Source organism: Xiphophorus hellerii, chromosome 13 (assembly GCF_003331165.1).
Source record: "Xiphophorus hellerii strain 12219 chromosome 13, Xiphophorus_hellerii-4.1, whole genome shotgun sequence".
NCBI lineage: Eukaryota > Metazoa > Chordata > Actinopteri > Cyprinodontiformes > Poeciliidae > Xiphophorus > Xiphophorus hellerii.
The window spans coordinates 17,715,333-17,730,908 of record NC_045684.1 but is presented as its reverse complement, the minus strand read 5'-3'; the positions used below and the strand labels follow the sequence as shown (position 1 = coordinate 17,730,908).

General features: G+C 39.0%; 1 protein-coding gene across 1 annotated transcript in view; it reads left to right on the top strand.

The window, feature by feature from the left end:
* The first annotated feature begins 4,795 nt into the window (after positions 1 to 4,795).
* elmo1 (engulfment and cell motility 1 (ced-12 homolog, C. elegans)) overlaps positions 4,796 to 15,576 on the top strand; it is a 101,789-nt gene continuing 91,008 nt past the window's right edge. The window contains exon 1 of the mRNA XM_032581865.1: positions 4,796 to 4,931. The gene's annotated coding sequence lies outside the window, so the exon portion shown is untranslated. The remainder of the gene's footprint in view (positions 4,932 to 15,576) is intronic.

The window sequence follows — 15,576 nt, the reverse complement described above, 5'->3', positions numbered from 1 at the left end:
CAGCACATGTGTAGAAGCAATAGAAAACTTGTTCTTGTGCACACCGCTTGCTTATGTTTTCCTGGGTGGCTGCTCATATGGCCCATAAAAAAATATATTTTTTTAAAAACAGCAATGTGTGATGTGTATCATAAACTAAAACCTGATTTAACCATCTCCACAACTTTACCCCTGATCTAGCTGGTGTATTTTTTGGTCTTTTGTGATGCTGTTTGTTCATTAATGTTCTCAAATGTCCGAGGTCTTCACAGAACAACTTTAAAAATACTGAGATCAAATCACACTGGTCCATTGAAGGCAAGTAAAGTCGGTTTTATTTAGAGGGGTTTAAGACAAATGCTTTTTAGAGTGTTACTTGTGCAAATTTTCCGTCCACCTCAGAATTATACTTTGTGTTGGTGTGTTGGTCAAATAATGTTAAGGTTTGTGGTTGAAACATGACAAAATGTGAAAAAAAGGTTTAAGGCCCTGTCTGTGTTAAAACCAACAGAGGTAGGTATTTAGGAAAATTTGAGGAAGTCAGATACTTTCCTTCCCCATCAACATGTGTCCCTGTGGAAATAAACTGGAAACATTCCCTCTTCCTAATGGCCCTGATAGTGAGACAATTACAGCAGACCAACAGGGACCAGCCAAACCAGATTTCCATTTAGATTCGAGTCTGGAGCCTTGTGAGCCTTTCCAACGGCTGTCGGGAAAATACGTGTGTTTCTGTGAGAAATTGCAACAAAGCGTGACGGATCATACAGTCAGGAGAACCATTTTCACTGCTGGTTCTGAGCAACATAGTTTTCATTTGTCCTCTCATCTCACCCCCTGCTTTGCTCGTGCACCTTCTATGGCAGCTGTTCTGTTTCTTGTTTTATTTTATTTTTTTAAATTCTTTTCTTGTGCTTTCATTGAAATGCTGAGATAAATCAGCATCAGTGAAACGGTCAAGTTTAGGACGATGAATCTCTCAGATGAGATCAGCTCACAGGGAGGTGTCGCCACATACAGAGCCTTTGGTCAGTGGAATCGTTTTATTAAAGCAGTTTGTCATTTTGGACAAGAGGCAGGTCAGACTCAATGTCCTGCTTGTGTTTGAGCTGAAACGCACAGCACACACTCAAGTTTGGGCTCTGCTTTTGAGCATAGATTTGATTACTCGTCCTAGAAATCACCTTTTTAAAGGTTACTGCGGACAATACCAGAAAAAAAAAGGATTTTACATAATTAAAAAGAGAAAACCTTTAGTGCTAGAAAAGATGTGCTCATCAAACTTTACTTTAATTTTAAAATAAAACTCTGGGTTCTCTTCAAGGGATTGAAGAGAACCCAGCACATCTTTTCGACTAGAAAAGATGTGCTCATCTTTTCTAGTCAGAAATGAATAGAAGACGTAACCTGAACATTCCAGGAGTCCTCATATGATATTAATCCAAAATAAGTCTCAAAATTAAGGGGAAAAAGTTAAAAATGAAACAGGAAAACTTCTCTAACTGCCTTATGTGAACTCATAAGACAAATGACGGGGAGAAGAACAACTCGCTCCCTAAAGCTCCTGCTTCATCTGTTAAACCTGGCGGTGCCTCTGTCGTGGCTTGAGCGAGTCTTTCTGGTAATGGAGCTGGCACGGTGGGGTTTATTGTTTCGCTCCAAATAGAATGCGAGCAGGATGGTATAGAAGAGCCTTCTGCATGCTCAGCCTCAGCCAAGAGCATCACAACTCTCCAGTCTTAGAAGAAAAGCATCAAAAAGCTGAAGCAACTGAGGAACTTTGCAGGGTGAAAAAAGGAATGTTATGGTGACTAGTGGGCAAATAGCAACCCACAAACATTAAAGCATTTCTCTTTGGACTAGTTTATTTCAACTAGTTCAACTAAATGTGCAATAAAATATACATGACTTTGCTACTATTTTTTGTATTTTGTTACAATATAACCACAAAATTCAGTGTAATTTCATTTGGGGTTTTATCTGGGAGATCAACACAAGGTAGCACATAAATGCTCCAATCAAAGCCCAGATCTGAATCTAATAAAGAATCCATAAGAAGTGAATTTTCACAGACACTCTCTCAATCCAATCTGACTTTATTTGAGTTGTTTTACACAGAACAGGCACAAATGTCAGTCTCTAAATGCCGAAAGATTCATAGATAGAAGTAACTGCAGAAAAATGTGTTTCTATTGACTCAGAACAATAGGTTTGTTTTTTTTGTTTTGTTTTTTTCAGATTTTGAATGATATTTATTATTTTTCTTTCAACTTCACAATCATAGGCCACATTGTGCTCGTTTCTCACATAAAACTCCAATAAAATATATTGAACTCTGTGGTTACATGACAAAAATGTTCAAAGGGAAATTATAACTTTTGTAAGGCACTGTTTTCAAATTGGAGGCTGGGGGAGGAGATATAAAAGATTTAAAATGGGTAACAATAGTGACTCTTACAGCTTTGTCTTCACTTTGCCAAATGCATTAGCTGGCTCTTTCAAACTTTATAGGTCGTCTTAAAAACTACTCATCTGCTTCTTTAAAATCGTAGATAAAAGGACAACTTTGTCAGACCATAGATTTAGTTTCTTAAATTGTCACAAAAAGAACAGGTTGCAATGACTCACTTAAGTATAGAAATGCCTTTCCTTTGTAAGGCAATTAATTCTTCTCTTTGAATTGTTTATGGCTGACCTGTGTTAGAGAACGCACATTTCCCCCCTTTATCTTTGGATTGTTCCTTCTTTGGATGCCCAGTGTGCTCGGCCAAATGAACAGCTTAGCTGAGGACACAGACACAGAAATAAGCTCAGCTTTTTGCATCCTGTACTTTTCAGAAAGCAGAGCCCAGACAGCAAGAGAGGGGACTGGGAGCTCTCTGTTGGGTGTGTCGCTTCAGATTATTTAGCAGGAGGAACAGGGCTCCTGTGTAATCCCCCTCCTGCTGCTCCTGCTGTGTGAAAGCAATGATAAGCACCCCTACTGTCTACAGCGATACACCACTTCTTTATCCCGCATACACACACATACACAAACACACACAGACCAAGGGTTCAATGTAGCAAACAGCAGGTAATTACCAAAAAAAATAAATAAATTAAGGGCAAGTGGCCCCATCTGGCCCTGCAGTGCTGTTGCCTGTGATACACAGAGGCCCTCGGGTTTGTCCTCTGATGAAACTGCGAAAAAAAGAGGTGCATGTCCCTCAGTGAGCTGTACCAGGGTTGCTCCCAACATAATGTAACATTAGAAGGTCATAATCTCTCCCTCTAAACGGCAGGCCAGAGAGCGCTCAATAATCATGAATTATTGAAGCCGTTGTCCCTGTTTACTTTTCCTCGCATGCAGGAGTGGACGTAGTTATGCCATTGTTTGATCCGTCAAAATGAAAAATAAACTCAGATGCCACCCATAATGTGTTGACCTATTTCCCCTCAGGCAGTCCGAAGCATTTGTTGTGGGCAGGACGGTGTGTTGTTTGCATGGAAAACCTATACATGTTAATTTATGCTAACTGAAACTTTTGATTTAGTGAAAAGTAGCTTAGAATTAATTACATTTATCAATATTTTTTGGTTTAATGTTACCCAAAGTATAAGGAAGCTTTGTAAAGGCTCACAAAAACTGTTCATAGTCTGTCTTGTTGTAGTTTTTATGGCAAGGCTAGTCTTTGCTAATAGCATCATTGCTCGTCTGTGGACCTTGTTGTCCTCACACCCTCTCATGTACAGTATGTGCAGGAAATAGGAAGGAAAGACATGCAGCAAATGACCCGAGACTGGAAATTGAATCCACGACAAACGTGTCAAGAACTACAGCATCTGCACAAGGTGCGATGCTCTACCAACGGAGCCATCGCCTGCTGGACTTTCGTATTGCTAAAGGGAAGTTGTCCTTTCCACTATCGCCTTGCGACTGTTTGGGTTTTACTAGAAGATTGAAGGTAATCTCCATATGTCCTAGGATAAACTTTTTTTTTGTTGTTAATTTGCATTATTTGATCTATGCATGTATGCTTGTTTGTAATGGCAGTTTTTGAGTTTTCCTGGGATGGAGAGCGACTTGACAGATAAGCACCGGTCCACCTGTGACCATGCAGGATTAAAAGGATATTTCAAGACTTTTGGACTAAAGCTCTGTGAATATGCCAAAAGCAGATAGTACCGTACCCAAGGTAAATAACTCTTTATTCTGGTAAAATGGTTTTTAGGTTGATAGTAAAATGATTTACCAGCAGAATTTATGTGATAACATTTAGAGCATTCTTGTATTCTGTATGGTCTCTGAACCCAACTGAGTGTAGTTGAGCACTGATCTTTATTGTTTCCTTTTTGGCACCAAAAACAATGATATCATATAATTAAGTGAAGGTGATCAAATAAAAGAAGTGTCAATTCATGCCTATATGACACCCATTTTACTCCTGGGATGGGACACAAATCAGTGCAGTCCTGCACATACCATGTAAAACAGTTCCCCATTCCATCTTCCTGTATATGCATAAAAGCAATAGAAAACTTGTTCCAGGAACAACCGACAGTTTTGGGTTTTTTATCTTTGATTTCTGGTGCATCTCCTTTTTCATGCCCCCCTGGGCAACTGCCCATTTACTCCACATCAAAAACCTTTAATGAACATTTTTAAAATATAAATATAATATGTTAAACGTGGGTTTTTTTTGTTGTTGTTTTTAATCGTCTGATCCAGCTGGCTTTTTGTGTTTGTTTTGTGTCGCTGCAGCCTTTGTGAGTCCTGCGTGTCTGGCAGCACAGAGGCAGCCGGCAGACGGCAGAAGAAAGGAGGAAGTGGAAACATCAGCACTATCTCTTCAGGGTGGGAGGAAACACTAAAGAGTGGCACACAGACACACGCACGCAGAGTCGCAGCGGCACACACACAAACTCCGGACACCAGCGCTGTAGGGGAAGAAGTGTCCTCCTCGACTCGACAGGTTTGTTCAGTCACGTTTCCGTTTTTTTTTTAAATATTTGCGGCTTACATTCAGCTTCACCTTGCTTTGCGTTGTGTGCTAATTGTTGATGAACCGCGATGTTTTGGTTCTGTTTTGCCTCACAGAGTCTTTTCTCCCCCGTGTGTGTTGGTTACATTGTAGCGGGATATTTCTGTGTTTCCTGTCGGATCTCTATCTCCCTCTCTTCCTCTGTCTCTCTCTCTCTCCGCGGCTTTCTCCTTCACCCGCTGCATGTCGCTTACTTTGTGAAGTGGCCTTTAGCGGCTTTTGGGCGCCGTGTTTTTCCCCCCCTTCTGTTTTTGTATTGACACGCATGCCTGTTGTTCTGTATGGAGAGCCGTGGCTCTAATTCACAGCAGCTTTCAGACCCAAACGCGTTTCAGCCGCGGCGGATGAATTAAAGTGGCGGTGGATTGGCTCCCTGCGCTTCTCTTAGTTCTGGTTTTGTGAAACAAGTGCGCAGCGTACGTGGAAGTTGCGTGTTTTGCAGGAACGTTATGCGCAGCGAGGAAGCTGATGTTCCCGCTGCCCTCCTCGGGCTTGTTTGCAGAACAAGTGCGCGTTTGTTGTTCTGGATTCAGAAAGTGCAAGCACCTATAGATGCCTCATTGACGGTCTTTAACTCCAGCCCCCTCAGGCTGGCCGCGCCGTGGGCCAAGAGGAAAGCTGATGAGCATTAAAAGCCCCTCTGCTTTCTTTTACATCACACCGATCCACATGTGCGTTGCAGTTGCGTTCATCGCATTTTCGTCTCCTTCACACCTCTGCGTGAGAAGTTTCCAAAGGCTTTGTCTTCTTTCCTATTATATGCGTCAGATTAAATTGTCAGAAACTTTTGAGAAGTAATTGCGTTTTTACTGGGGCAAAGAAACACGATCACCGATATGCATGTTAGTTGATGACTTCTGTAACCCATGTATTAAATCTGATATGAGGGAAGCTTCCCCGGTTTGACCTGTTGTTTTTACTGAAAGTATTTTTTTTTTTCATTGCGTTTATTTAAGAGGATATATTTCCCAACATTGATTGATTTTAGGTGTGAAAGCTTGTTGGTATGAGTAAGCTATAATTGCAAAGCTATTTAATGACAACGTTCCTAATCCGTAAGGTTTACTATGACATGGTCCACACTTGAGAGTTATAACACCATCCCTTCTTGGGAGGCTGTCCACAAGGTTTAGGAATGTGTTCATGGAAAAGTTTGACTATTTTTTAAGAATCACATCTGGGAGATGAGACACTAATTTTTTTACAAGAAGTGGTCTTTTGATTCCCTCCAAATGGGTTCTGACGGATTGAGTTTCCAGTACCGGTAAGATTCCGATGAGCTTCCAAAACGTTGGAATGATAAAAATGATGTGAACGGGGCGGAGACTTTTGCAACTATATGTTGTTAGGCAGTTTGATGTGCAGGCTATAACCAATGACTTCATCATACTTAAAATTCATCTTAAAAATGGACACAAGGTGACAAGCTTAAGACATTCACCTTCATATCTGGGGTTCATAATGATACTATATAGTAAAAACACTCCAGTGTTAAAGCAAGTGGAGCTTTAGATGTCGTTCTTGGTTTTTTCTGACCTCCTGGATGATGTAATTCTTCTTTTTTTTTAGATATCTTAGCCTACTTCATGCTTTAGTCTACTTCATGTAGTCAGACAGGAATGATTTCTTGATGGTCCAGGTTTGGGAATAATCATGCTGTTTTCATTGTAGCTCCTTCCTATGGTGGCTTCAGGACATAGCAATTCAACCAAGTAGTGCCATTATGTTGTTTTTTAATTATCATCAGAAGTTCTAAGGTGGAAAAACAAATAGTCTGATTTATGTCTTGATAGGTTTGAACTGTTGGAAGTTGGAAGTTGTTCCATTTCCGTTTGTTTCTCTTCTTGCATGTTTTGCGTGTTGCACTTCGTTTTTTGTTGAGTTCTCCGTAGTTTATGTACCAAAAAGAAATTACTCTTGGGAGCATACTTTTGATTTTTTTTTTTCTTTAAATCTGGGTGACTCGCAGAATATGGAAAAAAGAAAGATGGGCTGCGTTTGTTTATATGGAATGAGTGAAATAAATTACTGGTGTGCGCTTTGTAAATATCTGTTTTAAATTTCAGATTTTGGATAAAATATCAAGTCTTTTCAATTAAACAGGTTCAAGTCTGATTCAAGTCCCAAGTCATTGTTGTAAAAGACCAAGTCACAAGTCAGGTGACTCAAGTCCCCACCTCTGAGATCTCCTAGTGCCGTTTCTGTTTTTGTTAGCTAGCAATAGCACTGTAGCACAGCCAGCTGTTCCAGGAAGTTAGGGCAAAAAAAGAATTTAAACCCTTTGAGTCTTTGCTTCATAGCTCATGGAGTCGTTTATGGTGTGCTAAATGAGTATTGCACTTTGTGAACAATTTTGATCGATAGTGACTTTAATGAGTGTGTTCAGCAGCTTCCTGTAGTCGTTGCTGAGGACATTCCTTTTAATACTCTCGATGTTGCTGTGATACAAGTTCATCTGGTGCTGAGTCATCAGCTGGTGGCTCAGCTGTGAAAAACTGGAGATATTGCCCTTTGCTACAGACATATGCATAAAATATAATGCATTCAAGCTGTGGAGCATTAGTTCTGACTTTGAGCACAGTTCCTAGTGGGAACAAAAATGTGTTTCCCTTCTTTCCCGTTTTTATAGAGACTATGTAATCTAATTCATTCTTCTGTTGGGCATCAAATGCAGATCGAGCCTCCAAGCCCCACTACATAATTTTCTTATAACAGCTGTATTTAAAACAAGATTCCTTGGTTTATTTAAAAGCTTACTTTTTCTGCCAGTGCATTATCACCTCTCATTCTTGAGAGTTGTCTTGTACATAATGTCTGTGTGCCATTGAAATGCAGCAGTGTCTTTTTTTTTTTTTTCCTTTGTGTGTTTGCAGACAAGAGACAACTTTACTTTAGATTAATTTGCTTTGTTTTTATGCTAATTGAAGGGTTTTCTGCACTAAACAGAAGCTACATGTACCCGACTAGCTAATCCTATTCCATCTCAGGAGACATAAATCTATTTATTTGTCTATTAAGGTAAAAATAAGCATGCTAAAACAAATAATCAGCCATCACAACTGGAATCGCACCATTTCTCCCCTTCACACTTCATTCTCTTCTTTTTAGTTATGTAAGCAACTTCTGATATAGTCTATTTGTATGTCATGTTAGACACTAATGAGGCTCTTGCTTTGATAGCTCATCATGCATGTTTTCTGTATCAAACCAGTCTACCGACTAACACAAGTAAATGTAAGGACTACAAAGAAAACTATAGGACTGTGTGCAGTCACATCTTAGTTTCTTATGGGCTTGAATCTGTGGAGGATCTCATCACAGAAAGTTATTGCTCTCTCCTTCATTCAATTAGTACATCAGGTTAAAGTGTGAATTGCTGCTGCGACTTTCTATCAGGGACATGCTTGAATGATTAAACAGTGACCCTGAGGAGTGAACTACGGGGAGATTAATTGTAAGGTCAGCGTTGTGTGGGTAGTTCTCATTTCACCAAGCTCGATAACCTTTTGTTATACGTGATTGTAATTCTCTGTCGAGGTAGCATGATGAACTTGTAACTCGCATCTTTTCAAGCCGTTCCTTATGTATACTACTGAGGGAGCCTGTTGAGATACAGCATCACAAACTGTATTAGCCTGAGAGGGTCTAAGGGTGGCTTATTGCCAAGAGTTCTGACTTTGCTTCCCAGCATTACAACTGACATTTCATTTAAACTAATATGAAGTTTAAATGTTTTGTTTTAAACATTAAAGATATTTTAAATGTACTATATTCAATCAAAGTAGTATTAGATTTAGATTTTTTGACATGATAAACATTCAGTTTTGAACGTTACGACGACGACTTATTTGTCATCATTGCGTGTTAGTTGATTCATATAAAATAAAATGGTTAGTCTTCACGGCCTCTTGTTTTGACTCATATCAGAAAGTCCAGTGCGGAATTTGGAATATCATAAAATTGTTGTTTAGAGACTGGCTTACTATTTTAGAGAAAGGTGCTTGATTCTGGCTAGTTTGGGCTTATTTTCCCCGACTCATAAAACTCGGCTGGTTAAACTGAGTTGGGCAGAAGATCGAGAAGTCTCTGGAGCTTAAAGGTCAAAAACCAAAGGTTCCCACAACGTTACCGTGTTACCGCCTCTGTGCTTCTATTACATTATACTCATGGCAGACATTAAGAGTTCACCGAGTCGTAAAATAAACCTTATCTTACAGATGTGCTCAATTAAGCACTCTTCCTGCCTTACTGACAGGTTTTACTTTGGCCACATAATTGTCTTTGAGATTCTTCACAGCTCTTTATTACATCAGAGAAATGCAAATGGTGCAGAAAACGCTCCGTTTACAGAGGAGCACATGCAGAGTTTGAAGAGGAAGGCTCGCCTCAGCAAAGAGCTGATGGCGTTGAAACTGAAAACACTGTAATACCTCATTAAGTATTTAAACATTTCAGGAAACAAACCTTTGTAAACTTTGTTTTTATTTCTCGTGTGTATTCTTGTAGCACTTTAGATATTTCAGTTTTCTGTTTTGTTGAGAGTATCACTTTTGTTGTTTTGTCTTTTTGTGTGGTGTGCATTTTTATTCAGCCACGCTGAATACCTTGGAGAATCATCTTTTCCTGCAATTTATGCATAGCAAGTTTCTTGGCTTAGTGTCTTTTAACAGCTTTATAATTCGAGGGACAAAATATCTTTCCAAAAATCAACTCTGACCAGCTTTACTATCCACAGCATGGTGCTGCCACCACCATGTTTCACAGTAGATATCATGGCTTTAGCATTAGTGTTCTGCATAACACTTTAACTTTGGTGTCATCTCACCAGATCACCTCCTTCCACATGCGTCCTGTGTACTCTCTGCAACTTTTTGAGATTTACCATTTTATTTCATTTTATTAAAATATATTGGAACAAAGGGGGCTGATAACAAATGCACACTAATTTTTTTTAAAAATGGATATTTTCACATGTAGAAGATATTGAATATCATACATCATTTTCCTTCAACTTAATTATGTGGATGTGTCACATAAAATTCCCTGTAAAATGTACTAATATTAGTTTTTTTATGAAATGTGGGAAAGTTTCAAAGAGCATAAATACTTTTTTAAGGGACTGTGTATTAAAGTTTGCTAGTTTTAGCTCACTTTTCTACTGAACAGGAATATACAGTTTAGCTGTCTAGCTTTGCATGATTCAGCGTGCCAGAAGCATCACATTTCAGTTTAACAGCCACCTGAGGGACTTGTATGTCAAAAAGAATGCACACCCATGCAAAAAGCAGTTTTATTAGCCTCAGCGAAGCTCATTTTCTTGTTAGCTGGCTTTCCTAAATAAATATTTTTTTACCTCTACGCGGTGTTACACTTCCAACAACCGGAATGAACTGCCTGAGATTTAAAGAGCTAGGCAAAACACAACATCCTTGACTTGCATCATGAATTAAAAGCCAAACAGACATAAAAAAAACCTCAAATTGAGTGCTTTGTTCTCCTTGTTTTAGATGTTCAGGTCTATTCCAGACAATCTGAATTATGGACAGAAACTGAGTGGCTTGGATGTGTTTTTGGGGAGTGATTGTTTGCTTTACTCCTTAAGCACTTGCAGCTAATGAGTAGTAACACATTAGATTTTATTGTGTATCTATCTGACTCATGACTCACTGTTTGGCATCCTCTCACCACCTTCCGAAGTGCAGTCTTGCCAATTTCTTCCAGTTCTCATCACATTCCCTGTCTTTGCAGGTTGTTATCGTTCTCTCATTAGCTTATTCTCCTTTGAGTGCACGGTTTCCATCAGTTTTAAAATTTTTCTCCCTCCATCTTTGGTGCCTCCCTCTCCTTTGCTATTGCACAGCACTCCTTCTCCTCCTCCCCCAATCCCTTCATCCACTTTCTCCTTCTCAGTTGTCACTCCCCAGGGGAAGTGGAGGTATGTAAATTGTTTTCTCCTTCATTTATGCCCCACTTGCTATCTGTCCATCTTCGTGAACCACCCCCCGCCTCCTTTCTTTTTTCCCCACCTAAAAGCTTAGAATCGCACCATTAAATAACAGAAACGGGAAACTTCCCAAAGTCTTTTTCTGCAGCAATTAAAATCGTGTGTTAAATGATAAATCTTTGCAGTCTTGCGGTATCTTCTTGTCCTGAACGGATTGAAGCGCCTGTCGTTCTGTAGCTTGAAGGTTGACTCATTTGCAGTTCCAAATTGGATGAATGTTGCCTTGCATAATTGCTCCCTGTGGTATGAAGTTAATTAAAACAGCGTGTAGGTACTAAAGGTGCAATGGGACGGCGCTAGACAGCCGAGCAGACAAAGGTGGGTGAGAAGACATCTCAAAGGTAATGTTGTCATGTTCTGCTCTACATTTTGCCTCTGGTAATATTCATGTAAATCACTGCATAGCCAGAGTTCTGGGCCCTCTTTTATGTTCTCTTCCCCTTGTCTCACCACACAGGTTTTCTGTTGGAGATTGAAAGATATAAATACTTTATCTGGTGAATCATTTCCATCTTGATCATTATCCTGACCGAGTGATGACCCAGTATTAGAAGAAATACAACAATCAGGCCTTTTCTGGCCAATACCTTCTCTGAAGGTATTGGAAAAATGAACCTATTCCAACTTTTAGCTGATTGATTGGTGCATCTTTAGCTTTCACTTTTCTGGCAAATAACAGCATGTGTATATATATAAAATCTCCTGGTATTTATATTAGTTCATGATAGCATTCTGAAAGTTTCCCAGTGCAATTTGAAGCAAAACAGGCTCACAGCATATTATACTTAACAGTGGCCAAAAGATCTTTTCCCACATTTATACCTTAAGTCAAGATCTAACTGGATTGTATGTTGCCAAAGAGATCTCAAACTTGACCTTGTCTGACTAAAGCATAGTTTCAGTTTAAGTCCCAATTGACTTAGATTTTTCATGTTTACATTTGTGATTGTAAGGGACAGAAAGGCCTTTTCGTAGTATCCCTCTCAGTCGGGAGAGGATATTGCCCAAATTGCTTTGGCAATTTGGGCAATATGGACTTAAGATAATGTAATATTTTGTTGTATTAATAATATTTTGTTGATAATAATAAATGTGTCAGAAAAAAAGAATTCTTAAATCCATCACACTTTTTTTGTTCAGCACTCCATAATTACAGATACCGCTCTAAAAATAAAATTTACTAATTATCAACAGGCTTGCACCAGTTACACAAATTTGTGCAGCTGTATAACTCCCACAACTGCAAATACTGTAATATTTTGATCCCTTGGCACTTGGAGTTTCCAAACATCAGACTATGTCTATATGACGTTAAATTTCAGTTTCATTAAGGTAACGATGTTCCTCTTCAAGACTTGTCAGATTTCCCGATGCTTTAAGCTTTTTTAATTTGTAAACTGAATGTAGATGTGGGTACATTTACGTGAGTAGTAGCTGAGTAGCTACTTTCCTTGCACCATTTCCTGACTTACCAAGTTATGTATGGGTGATTGGGTTTCCAATTTTGTAGAGTGGCTTGGAGAAACTGACCTCAGTATCACGCTGCATTTACACAAAAGGTAAACATGATTATATAAAAGTAATTCATTTTTTAAAGACTATTTAAAGAGTAATGCAGAATTTAAAAAAAGGTTTAAAGTTTGTCAAATGCTCTGTTTTTTAACAGACTATTTGATTTACTTTTCATTTTTTTCACATATATATTTCAGTTGAACGGGAAAGCAAAACAAATTGTGGACAAAATGGTATCTAAATAAATAAAATGTATTTCAGTGGGTCTTATTCCTACTATGATATTTTTTTCCACATTAAAATAAAATGTATTCAGATTAAAGGTTGGATTTTACACATATTTGCGTGCGTGGTTGTGCTTTTGCTATCAGAGTCTGCCACTGTAAGAATGGATTTCAACACGTAAACCTTTTGCATGTAGAGCTGTGCATGCTCTTTCCCCAGGGCTTTCAGGATCTACTGTAAGTCAATCTGAGCACCCCGAGGTGGAATTTTTTGTCCCGACTTCATGCGGCGCAAAGACGGCCTAAAAGACCCAGAAACTGATACAGATGCCTTTGTGTGCTTGCTCTGGCCGCTGCATTCCAGCTGCGGAGCTTGGTAAACACAGAGGGAGAGCTTTTGAACAGTGTATCTCTATGTGGTATTTAGGCTTTCCCAGCTAAAAGCCTTTCAGCCTCAAACCCTACTGACCCACCATGATAAACGGTTACAGAAAGAGCCTCTCAGTCAAACGGGTGAAGTTCTCCCCTCACCCCCAAAAAACAGCGTGGGATGTTTGAGATGACATAGAATCCTGGAGTCTTTAAAGACAACCGAGTCTGTGAGGGTCGACTTGGTGTGTTTGTGATCTCTGTTTTCGGGTTGTTATGTGATGATACTTGCACATTGTGTGATTTATAGCATTTGTGCACATGTGCTCCAGGAAGCAGAATTTCGCTGCTGTGTCAGTTTTTATGGGTTGCCTGCATCATTTTTACTTCATAGGTGCATGCTGGTGAGTTTGTAGGAGTTAATCGCAGGTTTTCTGCAGCAATAACCCACCGACTGAGTCTCTCTGTGTGCGTTTTAGTAATAGATGCTTCTTCAAACCAGCTGAGCACTGTTCAGTAATACGGCTCCATGCTTGATTAGTCATTTTCCATAGATAGCTGTTTTTGTGGCAAGTTCAATAACTGTCCGTAATTTCTACTTTAAGTATCCATTCTCCTGTTTGCCCCGTTTTCGGTATCCATGACGATCGTAAATGCTCAGTCCCTCAGGCAGCTCATGAGTCCTGATTTCTGACACTTGACAGATGTCTAAGAATTAAGCATGAATGTGTTTTTGTTAGAACATTGCCAAAGCAAAAACCCCAATAATTCTAGATCGAGACATTACAAACCTTTGCTTCTTCACACCGTTGAAGATGGTGTCTGTTCGCTAAATTGCATTTCGCAATGCAACTTGCAGACTGATATTACAGGGATGCAGCCTTTTGAGTACTTTTCTCACTGAGGTCATCAGACATTTGTCCCATTTCCCTCTTGTATTGTGTGTCTTCAGAATGGGCGATTAAAGGCTTAGATGGAAGCATAACAAAGTCCTTAAACATTCCCAAGGTTTAAAGGATTTCCTCTTGTAAGATCAGCAGGTGCTTGAATGCTCCCACTCACTTTAGGATCTTTTAACCCTTTGTTCAGACTTAAAGAATTGAACAACTTCCATTTCCAATAGTAAAAACTGGAATCTTTTCCCTACAGGAGGATAACTGGTGGCATAGCAAAGACCTGTTTTCTTTAAATAAGTTTATAACCTACAACATTGAAACATCTTTGTAAAATCCAAGAAAATAAAATTCAACTTTTTTTTAAAAGATCGTTTGAAAGCCCCTAAATAAATTGTTTGCCAAGGATATTAAATAAACCTAAACTCTGAACAAACTCACTGGTGAAAGCACAGACAGTTGAGGAAGTCAGCAAATCAGAGCTGCCATTGTTGACTGCTGTCGCGTCTTAAATGTGTCTGTGGTTTGCCAAATTGAAGTGAACATTTGTCTTTTGACCAGAAACTGTGAGCTTGAAGAAAAGCCTGGCAAGTTCTGAGTTGTTTTTGTTCAGAGTGAAATGGAAACCCTGCCATGAGAATGTTGACTGATTGGTCAAATTGTTAGGCATACCACAAACTAAAGGCTAGTGCAGCAGTGGGCTTATAAGGAAAAGTAAGAGTTGTATTTTTCATCGTCTCACTCAAGCGCAAGCTGTCTCAGTGTTTTCAGCTATAAAGTTCACCTCAGGATATTACTCCATTTTTCAGTAACCTGGCCAGGTAAAGCTAAAACTAGGAAAACTAAATTAAAAGAGAGAATAAGAACTTATAGATTTGCAAACCTTTTCAAGACAGTGAAGGTAAATTCCAATGAAATGAAATGTGGGTCAGGGCAGGAGACAAAATGAGTTTTTCCACAATGCTGTTTGCTTAATTAGCTGCTTAATTCTTTTCAGCAGTGCCTCACTCAATGTGCATCTGGGATTAGGTTTGTGTGTTTTCTGCAACTTCACTTTTTTAAACGATGCCTGTTCCGTCAGGCTAAGTGTCAACTTTCCATAGCGTTAGCCTCTATGGTGCTGGAGGCAGTGGACAAACTTTTATGGGTTTTTTTTCTCCGTGTTGGGAGTAAAATGATGTCAAAAAACCTTCCCTGCGTCAACGTTTTGGTTTTGAGATTTTCTTGGTTTTCTGGTTGTTTTCAATTTTATAACTGTAGAATAAACAATGGAAAAGTACATCATGGGAATCTGCAACCATGATGTAACCATTTTATTCCTAACAGAAGGAGAAACTATGATTTTACAATTTGTTCTGTCATTAATGTTTACAACATGTGAAACCTTAGTATTGATTTTTTTTTTTTTTTACCATGCTCAGGTCTGTCATGTAAATTGAAACAATATTTCTGGAAAAATTAAATATTTTATTTGCTCAAACATATTTCATGAAAAAAAAAAGAATTACAAATTTGACTCTGGATTTCTATAGAGGCGGATATTTACAAATTCCTACAGGCTCTTTTTGTCTCTT